The sequence below is a fragment of the Malaclemys terrapin genome, chromosome 1 (assembly GCF_027887155.1).
Source record: "Malaclemys terrapin pileata isolate rMalTer1 chromosome 1, rMalTer1.hap1, whole genome shotgun sequence".
Classification (NCBI taxonomy): domain Eukaryota; kingdom Metazoa; phylum Chordata; order Testudines; family Emydidae; genus Malaclemys; species Malaclemys terrapin.
The window spans coordinates 201,450,595-201,460,309 of record NC_071505.1 but is presented as its reverse complement, the minus strand read 5'-3'; the positions used below and the strand labels follow the sequence as shown (position 1 = coordinate 201,460,309).

The 9,715-nt window shown below is 50.0% G+C and overlaps 1 long non-coding RNA gene across 1 annotated transcript; it reads left to right on the top strand.

Annotated features, from left to right (window-relative positions):
• The first annotated feature begins 4,336 nt into the window (after positions 1-4,336).
• LOC128830618 (uncharacterized) lies at positions 4,337-9,335 on the top strand. The gene is made up of 2 exons (XR_008443618.1): positions 4,337-4,404; positions 9,079-9,335. It is a non-coding gene; the product is annotated as an uncharacterized LOC128830618 (long non-coding RNA).
• The last annotated feature ends 380 nt before the right edge of the window (positions 9,336-9,715 follow it).

Genomic DNA, 9,715 nt, shown 5'->3' with positions numbered 1-9,715 from the left:
CCAAGATTTTACAGAGGAAATCCCCTTCGGCTCAAGGCCGTATGTGGCACATTTTAGACTCGAGAGAGATTTTATTGCAGAGTAATTATCCTCGATCCCCTTCCTGGTACAGGTTTATAAGTGAAAACGCTGCCAGAACGCTATTTAGTGTAGCGAAACTGCAGTCAAGAGGCTGCTGGGTTTACACGCCCCCTGTTGGAAAAGACCGTGTAATTAGGAAGAACTCTCACCAGAGGAGGCTTGAGTTCAGGGCCTTGACGGCAGGGTGATCACTTACGAGGGAGAAGAAGAAATAGCTTCCCTCCTTCCTTAATGAAAATTAGTTCGAATTGAAATGCCAAGACAGAAGATTGATACGCAACGTGCAACACGCGTGGTTTGCCTCGTGAGAACGGCTAAGTAATGAACAGAAACTCCTCCCCTTATTGGCAAATGCTTTGCTTTTTTAAAGCCCCTTCCTTGCCTCATACGCGTCGGTACTAATAACACTCATAAAAAAAGATGCAGTGCTATAGTTAGTAATATATTGCATGGTCATAGCCGACCCCAAAGCCCTTTATAAACATGAATTAAATAAACCCCACAATCCCAACACTCGTTTATTGTTACTCCCGTTTTACAAAAGAGGAGAGGGAGATATGGAGCGAATTAGCGATTAGCTGGGATTCACACAGCGAGTCTATGGCTGAGATGGAAGTAACATTTAAAAATCCTGAATCCCCATCCCCTACTCTAATCACTAGCTACACTACCTTCGTTTTTCATCAAGACACATAAAAAAAATAGTGCATCTCCCTCGCACCGCTAAACTCAAGCCTTAATATTTAAAGCCTAACTACGGGTGTGAATCTAATCTAATCTATTTTTTTTTTTTTTGCTTTAGACCAAAGACACTCACGTATTATTCAGGCAGTCATTTAAACACCTTTTTCTTTTTATCATTTTGGCAAATGCAGTTAACAATCCCTGTATGAGGGATTACAAAAGGCTGTAAAAAGCAACAGAGGTGTCAGGATAAGGTTAGTGAGAGGCGTAAGCAGCCTTTTTTATCAAGTATCGGGGTAGCCGTGTTACTCTGAATCTGTAAAAAGCAACAGATGGTCCTGTGGCACCTTTAAGACTAACAGAAGTATTGGGAGCATAAGCTTTCGTGGGTCAGAACCTCACTTCTTCAGATGCAAGAAGATGCTTATGCTCCCAATACTTCTGTTAGTCTTAAAGGTGCCACAGGACCATCTGTTGCTTTTTACAGATTCAGAGTAACACGGCTACCCCGATACTTGATAAAAAAGGCTGCTTACGCCTCTCACTAACCTTATCCTGACACCTCATTGTTAAGGGCAAAAATGACTTATACTGGGAGCACCGATGAAAACTTTCTTTTCAACGAGAATGGCGGTACTTCACGGCCACTTCGTGGTTTATTGCTAAAGGAGGCGACTGTTTATAGTCAAAGAGCATTACATTGGGCCACCTCGATTTTTAAGCTGTACTCCCCATTGATTTAATTGTTTTTAAGAATGTAAATTCCAGCAGTCATGTTCCATGCATTCATCGGTGTTTAAATAACACTAATAATCACTCTAAATAATAAAGCAATTTGTTAAGTGAGCTGTGTGCTCATGAGAAAACCCCCTAAGTACTGTACATTAGCCAGGCTCCTTACATGTCTCACTGCATATTAAACTTTATGTTGGGTCCCAGTACTCCCAGTTTTTTCTTCAATTCATAGCCCCGTAGATGTCCATCTTTAAGTTTGACTGTCTTTAAATTAATGCACTGAAGAAATATAACCCTACTTAATCATGGTTTCTGGTTCCTCGAGAACAAACGGAGAAGTCATCAAGTTTTTTGTTATAACAGAGAGACAAGAAAGCTGAAACTACGGACAGCATACTGGAAACTCCACACGTAAGAGAAGCAATGCACTGACGAAAGAGGAGACTGAATTAATCCCTGCAGTAGAGAGCAAATACTTAGCTTTGCGTTCTTGCATATTAATATGCAGCTGTATTTAAGAATGCCAGAGCATAGCTGCCTGACACTTAAATATTGTCTAGTCAGAGGCTGTAACCTCAGGCATATGCAAGAAGGGTGCGTACACACACACACACACACACAGTGTTCTATTAAAATGATAAGCCACGATCACTGGGGTCTTGCATTATTTAAAAAAAAAACACACCTTGGATGTGAGGTTTATAACCACATAAGATAAATCAATACGTGGGGAGGGGAATTGCAATATAACCTGCATGTGCCGGTGAAGAACCCAGGAGTCCCAATACGAAAGAACAATTAAACAGAAGTGGCCTTTCTAGAAAAGGGAGCGAGCATAAACAAATATGCCCGGAGGAAACAGTCCAGTGATGACTCCATTTTTTCCACAAACACATGGTTAGTGATATGTTGACTACCCGAGACAAACCATTGCTTTCCTCCACTCACAAAGCATTTTTGCAATATTAATCGCTGATCTCTAGGCTGCCCGGCTGAAATACAAAATATCAACCATGGTGTTTGAAATACACGTGAAGGAATGGCTGTCAGCGGGCGAAGCTAGCGCAGATATTTCAGCAGCTTTCTCTCATCCTATTCCGAATTCACTTTTCCCACTCACAACATGCCTCGCAGGCAAACGCAACGCTTAAGGCTTCCCCTTCAAGTAGGCTTCTTCCATAATGCACCCGGCGTGTGCGTCCCCAGCAATACAGCTCAGCGCATTAATGGCAAGCAGTTTCATTTGTGCTACGAAGTTATTTGCTATCGCTTGGGGGAGGGAGGTGTTTGTTTCATGGCTGGAAAATGAGCTGGGAGCTCACACACTGGCTGCAAGCCTGAGAGCGGCGGGATATACACAGATCGGGGGGGGGGGTTAACTAACAAACTGTGTGCGAGAAAAGGCCTATTTGAACTCATACCTTGGAGAATGATCCATCAGTACCTTTAAGAATAGCCAAGGCCAAATTCTGCCCTGGGCTGCAGGGGTGCGTAAGCGAAGACAGAACTGAGCCCCCGGAATACAAAGTCTGATTGCAAACTCAGAACAGGATTTAAAGGCCTCTCCCCCAAACGTGCCTCTTAACTCTGCCCTTCAGACCCCAGCTGGAGCACACAAGTTTCTGCACAGAACAAGCGATCAGGCAGCAAAAACTGACCGCACGCGCGCACGGGGGAACCAGGAGACCTCTCCCGGGTCGCAGCCCTGCCTCGCTCCGAGCTGCAGAAAGGAAACCCGCCCGCTTTCTGCCTTTCGCTTCAGCTGCGCCCCCAGCCTCTCCCCCCGCCTATTCTGAGCCGAGTGTGTCTGTGGATGCAAATGGCGTCTCGCCGCCTCCCCCCGCCCGACACCGCACAGATCTTCTGCCAGACGCAGATGTGCAAGCAAGCCGCCCGGGGGAAGGGAAGGGAAACTGCAGGAGCCACTTCCCCACCCCAACCGCCTGGCATGGAGTAGCAGCCACCGGATGGTGGCCGCCCGCACGGGCAGGCTGCGGAACTCGTGCTCAGCCGGCTGCAAATGACAGAGCACACTGCCTGTGTGCGCTAGGGTGGGTCGGGAGCGAGGGGCCCTAGCCCAGCGAGGTGGACACTGGCGATCTTGATGCATTACACTCCGGGACTCAAGAGGAAGGGCGCTGGGGAGCAAAGGGGGGGTGGGAGGTGTCTCCGGATGCGCTGCTGGAGCGGCCTTGCCACCCGCGGGTACAGGCCATGTGTATTTGCAGAGTGTAATGTAATGGGAGCCCTCGGGTCAGCGGCAAGGCTTCAAACAGCAGCGACCGGCTGCGAAAGCAGCTTCACCTGCTCTCCCGTCCCCTCCTGGCTGCTAACTGCATTGCAAACCTTACCGTCTCTCCCTGCCGGAGCCTGCAGCACAGGCACTTTGCTTCGCTCCTTCCTGCCACGCAAAGGCGTGTGTGTGTGATAATCCCCTGCCACGGCCTGCCGTGTGCAGCTGTCACACACATGCCAACTGGCCCTGTCAAGGGAGGACAGCCCCGCTTGTTTGTTTTATTAAGCAAGCGCTCGCTGCGTTCTCCCCGCGGCCCTGCAGAAAGCTCCCCCGGGCCGCGTATTTCAGTGCAGAAACTGTGTGTGTGTGTGTGTGTGTGTGTGTGTGTGGTGGGGGGGAAGGGGATCTTTTCCGTGCCCCGTCTAACCACCACCACAGGCGGCCGGCTCCCGCGGAGCAGCCCCTCATTTCGGCGACAGACCCGGGGAGCATGTTCCCCGTCGCAGTGAATCGCGGCTGGAAAATGAACCTCGGAGCCGGATGCACTTGAGTCCCCGTGCTGGGGGCAGGCAGGGGGTGCGCGGGGGAGGGGCTGGAGCAGCGGCCGCCGCGGGAAATCAGCTTGCGGCGCGCGTCCCTTTGATCCGGAGACGGGCGCAGTCACGAAGGTAACAGCGGCAGCCCCGAGCCGTGGGCCGCCCGGGCTGCTGCAGCTGAGCTCGGCCCCTCCCCGCTGTGTCTCTGGGGGCTGGGTAACACCTCCCCCCCCCGCGGCTCTCGGGCGCTCAGCTGCCCCTGAGGGGCCCAGCAGAGCGCAGCCCCGCCAGGCCTCCTGCCGGCCCCACCCCGCGGCCTGCGTGCAAGGCGAGCAGCCGGCTCTCCCCGGGGCAGGGGCAGGGGCGCGGGGCTCACGCTCTCCTGCCAGCTGCTGCTACGGCACGTGACCCGCCCCAGCCTCGGCTCCTGCTGCCCGAGCGGCTGCCGCGTGCGCCCCCTCCCGCCGCCCCCAGCCCGCCTCAGGCAGGGCTTTGAAGGCGGGTGTTGGGGGCCGTCGCCTGGGCCCAGCGAGCCGCCCCTCACCCTCCGCTCTGCACGGCCCGTGGGGTGACGAGCCGGGGCCTCCTGCTCCCGCGCCGGGACGCTGCTCGCCAGGCACCGGTGTCAAGAGGAGCCTGAGGGCCCAGCCTTGGGTTACACAGCAGAGCGTCTGTGCAGCGCCTGCCTGCTATGCGGGATGTGTATGTGTCTGCGCTGTAGATTGGACTTTTTATAGGGTGTCCTTGGCTGAACGGAGGTGTGAGATCTAACCCCCCAGCCAGCCTCTGTGTCCCTCCCCCCTGGTTCCCAGGGCCCGCTGGAGAGGAGGGTGGATCAAGCCTAACATTGAACTTAAGCACTTACCACCCTTTGGTGGGGTACCCACTTGGGCCACCCTCTCTTCCTCCCGCCACGCTCCCCACGCCTGAAATTTTTGTCCCCCAAAGACTTTGTCACTTTCCCTGTGAGTCACAACACCTTCCATTGCTGTTAACTGCCTAAATGAGTCACCCCCAGTGCCCCTCCCACTGTGACATGTGGGTGGCTGGGACCTACAGCTAGAAGTGAAAGTGTGTCACCTCTGCCAACTTCAAGCCATCGGAAATCAGGAGTCGGACCCCCAAAAATCATGAGATTCTTTAAAAAAACGATAGTGTGTATTTTTTAGGTCAGTTTCTTTATTTTTTTAACTCCCACCTGCCCATCCCTAGGGTAAAAAGAAGAACAGGAGTACTTGTGGCACCTTAGAGACTAACAAATTTATTAGAGCATAAGCTTTCGTGGACTACAGCCCACTTCTTCGGATGCATAGGAAGAAGTGGGCTGTAGTCCACGAAAGCTTATGCTCTAATAAATTTGTTAGTCTCTAAGGTGCCACAAGTACTCCTGTTCTTCTTTTTGCGGATACAGACTAACACGGCTGTTACTCTGAAACTCATCCCTAGGGTGTGTGCCAGTGACAATTAGTGTTGCCCACTCTCCCACATGTACTGGATAAGGGGCGAGAGCTGCTGCAGGAGCTCTCACCCCCACATATACCACTCTCCTACCCAGCAATTAATCCTGTCTCTCAGTCCCTCCCCCTCAGTGCTGTTGCCACCCAACCCCCCTCAATTCAGTCTCCCTTCCCCCATCATCCCCACTCCATCATTTCAGCCCCCCCACCCCATGGACCCTCACCCTCCTTACTTCAGCTCCCCTGCAGTGGGCCATAGTTAAGCCCTCCCAGCCTCCCCTCTGCTCTCAGCTCTTCTTACTGTTCTTCATCCTCCCTAGGCCTGGAGGGGCTGCAGTGGGGTCCTCTCTCCCACTTTCCAGGCTGACAGTAGGGAGCCCCGGCCACCAGGGACTGGTAGCAATTTCTAAGTAAAATTAAGCCTCACTCATGATCTCGTGCTAGAACTCTCAAATGTCAGTTTTGCTTTTGTTTTGTTTTTCAGTCAGGGCTGAGTTCTGTTGTGAGATCATCACCTCTCTCACGTTAAAGTTGCAAGAGTTGGCATGTCTGCCTCAATGGCACTGCTTGGGTGGACAGAGTGAGCAGCCCAGTATTTTCAGCCACAGGATCAGCAGTGGTACACCTCTACCCCGATATAACGCGACCCAATATAACACGAATTTGGATATAACGCGGTAAAGCAGTGCTCCGGGGGGGGCGGGGCTGCGCACTCCGACGGATCAAAGCAAGTTCAATAAAACGCAGTTTCACCTATAACACAGTAAGATTTTTTGGCTCCCGAGGACAGCGTTATATCGAGGTAGAGGTGTAGTGGCAGTAAGATGATGGACCATCACTTCCAGGGGCCCAGCAGCCAAGCATTGAAAGGCCTTTTCCGCAGAATTGTCGCCTCTTTCGCTATGGAGGCCCCACTCTCGAGGGGGATACTTGGGGTAGCAGCTCTTGATACAACGTCGTTGCCCCTTTACTCCCTGCTCCCCCAGGCCGCCGACGGGGGGGCAAAAGGAACAGCTGCCCTGGGGTCGGCGATTTAAAAGGGGTGCCAGGCTCTTTAAATCGCTGCTGGAACCTCAGACAGTGCAGGCCAGGCAGAGCAGATGGGCTGGCTGGGGGACGCTGACCTCCGGCCCCACCCCTTCTGCTCAAGGTCCCGCCCCTTCTGGGGGGAGTGGGGAGTGCAGAGCCAGCCCCTTACCGGTAAGGACTCAATTTTACTTTCACATCTGAGTTTGTCCCAGGTCACAATTCGGCTAGGTGTTGACAACCCTCAATCTTCACTTGGGTCATTCACAAGTAAGACAGTATGACCTGATCTGGTAGGGAAGGGGACAGGATACAGGAAGGCCCAGTGCCTCTCCACTCTTACCTCCCACATTCCCAGGCACCAAAGCACAGCTGGTTGCTGGTATTACAGTGCTGATGCTTGATGCTCCAATTTTAAAATCCTTTCCAGCATGTGCCCTGACTCTTTTGTGCGAAGGATCTGACTTCAGTCCACTGAATTGGCACTGATGAGGAGAATGAGTTTTTAAACAATCTAATAAGATCAGCTCATGCTCTAATATATTATGGAGGCCTGGACTAAGACTGTTGCCCCTCCTATGACACTGCTTGACCAAAGCAAAGAGCTCCTTTTTCTGGAGAAACATTCTGGGCTGTGTGTGTATCTCTGTCTATCACCCACCGACCCCACCACAAGCGAAAACACTTCCTCACTGCTTTTTCAAATGCTCTTTGGTACTGGAAAGTGACCAGCATCATGATTCTGGTCCCAGTGAAATCAAAGACATGTTCAAATGATGAATATTTTAGAACCAGTCCTGCAGGTTGCTGAGCCCCTCCTGTAAAGTCCTGAGAAACCTCAGCTCCCTTAAAGCCAGTGGTGAGCTGACAGTCCTCAAGGCCTTGCATGCAGGCAGATTCCTATCAACTTGAATGGACTTTGTGTCAGGCCCTTAAAGAGGGTCATTTCTAGTCTCTGTGGCCCAGATATACAAAAGAATGTAGACACCTAACTCCCACTGTAGGTGCCTAAATCCAAAGTTTAGGTGCCACTGAGAGCCTCCAAATCCCTTTTTTGCTGCCACCTAACGAAACAGGCACCTACATTTTTGCCACAAGGGTCTCCCTGGCACCAAGTTTCTGTTACTGGGGATACCCACAACGCCTCACTCTAGGTGTCTAAGCTCCAGCAGGTGAAGATAAGTGGGGCACTGCCTACCAGATTAGGCCCCATACAAAATCCAGCCAGAGGAATTACCACTTCCCTTATACCCTATTACCAAATGGTTAGAGCAGTGGTTCTCAAAGTCGGTCCGCCACTTGTTCAGGGAAAGCCCCTGGCGGACCGGGCCAGTTTGTTTACCTGCTGTGTCCGCAGGTTCGGCTGATCGTGTCTCCCACTGGCCGCGGTTCGCCGCTGCAGGAAGCGGTGGACTGGCTTTGAGAACTACTGGGTTAGAGCACTCAGCGAGGACCTGGGAGTCCCAGGTTCAATTTCCTCCTTTGCCCAATGGGGAGAAAGACCCCTGTTCAAATCCTCTCACCTTTCAGGATCTGGGCCTAGCTCACTAGTTCATACTGGACATAGGTTGGAAGTAACCAAAATGTGTCATCTTAAGGCAGTTTAAACTCAAGGCTTGTGTGAATGAGCTGGTGGACTTCAGCTAATTCAAAGTGGATAGGTGTCTGTCATAACTGACATCTTTTGGGGCAAGCTTGGCAGAGATGCTAAGTGTTCAATAAGCAGAGAGACCCTCTCAGTTAGAGCCTTATGATTTCCCGGGGTGCAAGCTTCCAAACTAGACTGTCTGGTGACAAGTATTAATCTGGCTGCCAGAAAAGAATATCTGGACAGTTTGTGTCTTGCAAAGAACAGGAATTGGGGATCTCAAAACAAGTCTCTTCTGTGGCATATGCCCAAATCAATCCTGCACTTAGCTCTTGAAATAGTGCCATCAATTCGAGATTGCAGTGTATTGACGGCAGTAGCATGAGAAATCTTGTGCTGCAGCCACCCATTCTATGGTTATCTTCTGGATAGTTTCCAGTGTTACAAATTCAGCAACAATTGTGTACTCTGAAGTCAACATTTTCAAAATTGGCCATTGATTTTAGACACTTTGGTTTTTGGTATTTAGTCTGAGACCCTGAAATGTCACAAGTTGAATACTCACACACTGATGCACTCAAAGTCAGCCACTTTTGAAAAATTTGTCCTAAATTTACTTAATAAAAATAAGAGGAACAAAGTGGGGGAAGGGGGATTGTTTTAAATTTTTCTTAAGGTTTCTCTATATCAGAAATTTACACACTTAAAAATAATTTCCTTTGCTACTTTTGCTAGGTATGGACGATATTCACTGTTCAAACGCTGATTTCACTCTCTCAAGCCATCTGCTCCTCCTACTTGATCCTGCCCTGTCATAATACTGCATGTTATATCACTGGCATTTCCTAGGCAACGGAGTGTGATGGCATAAATACAGCATTATGATTTCACAGGAAAATGAGAAGCTAGATGGGAAGAGGAAAAAACCTTGGATGTTGGCTTCACTAACACAGTACAAGCAAATAAAAACATGCAAAGGATTTTTAAAATAATCATTTATGCTTGTGTTATGTTTGCCACAGTCACTAACTTTACTTTTGTTGTCTCTTAATATTTATTCCAACCAAAAACATTATTGAAAAACAGTTAGGGTTCTTCAAATAAACATAGCTCCAACATAACCATAAAAAGCCATGAAATTGCTAGTTTAGCCCTTCTCTAACCCTTGCAATCAACAACTATGATTTCACCTTCTCCACATTACCTCACCCACAACCCACATGGCTCCTCCCTTCAGCCCCACACAGAATGTGTAACCATAGACTAACCATGTGGAGTGGTTAGAAAAGGATGCAGTTGTTCAGAATGATGAACTGGTGTTGTCTTGAAGTAGACAGAGTGGATGGTGTAGGTTTTTAGATGATGGTTAAAA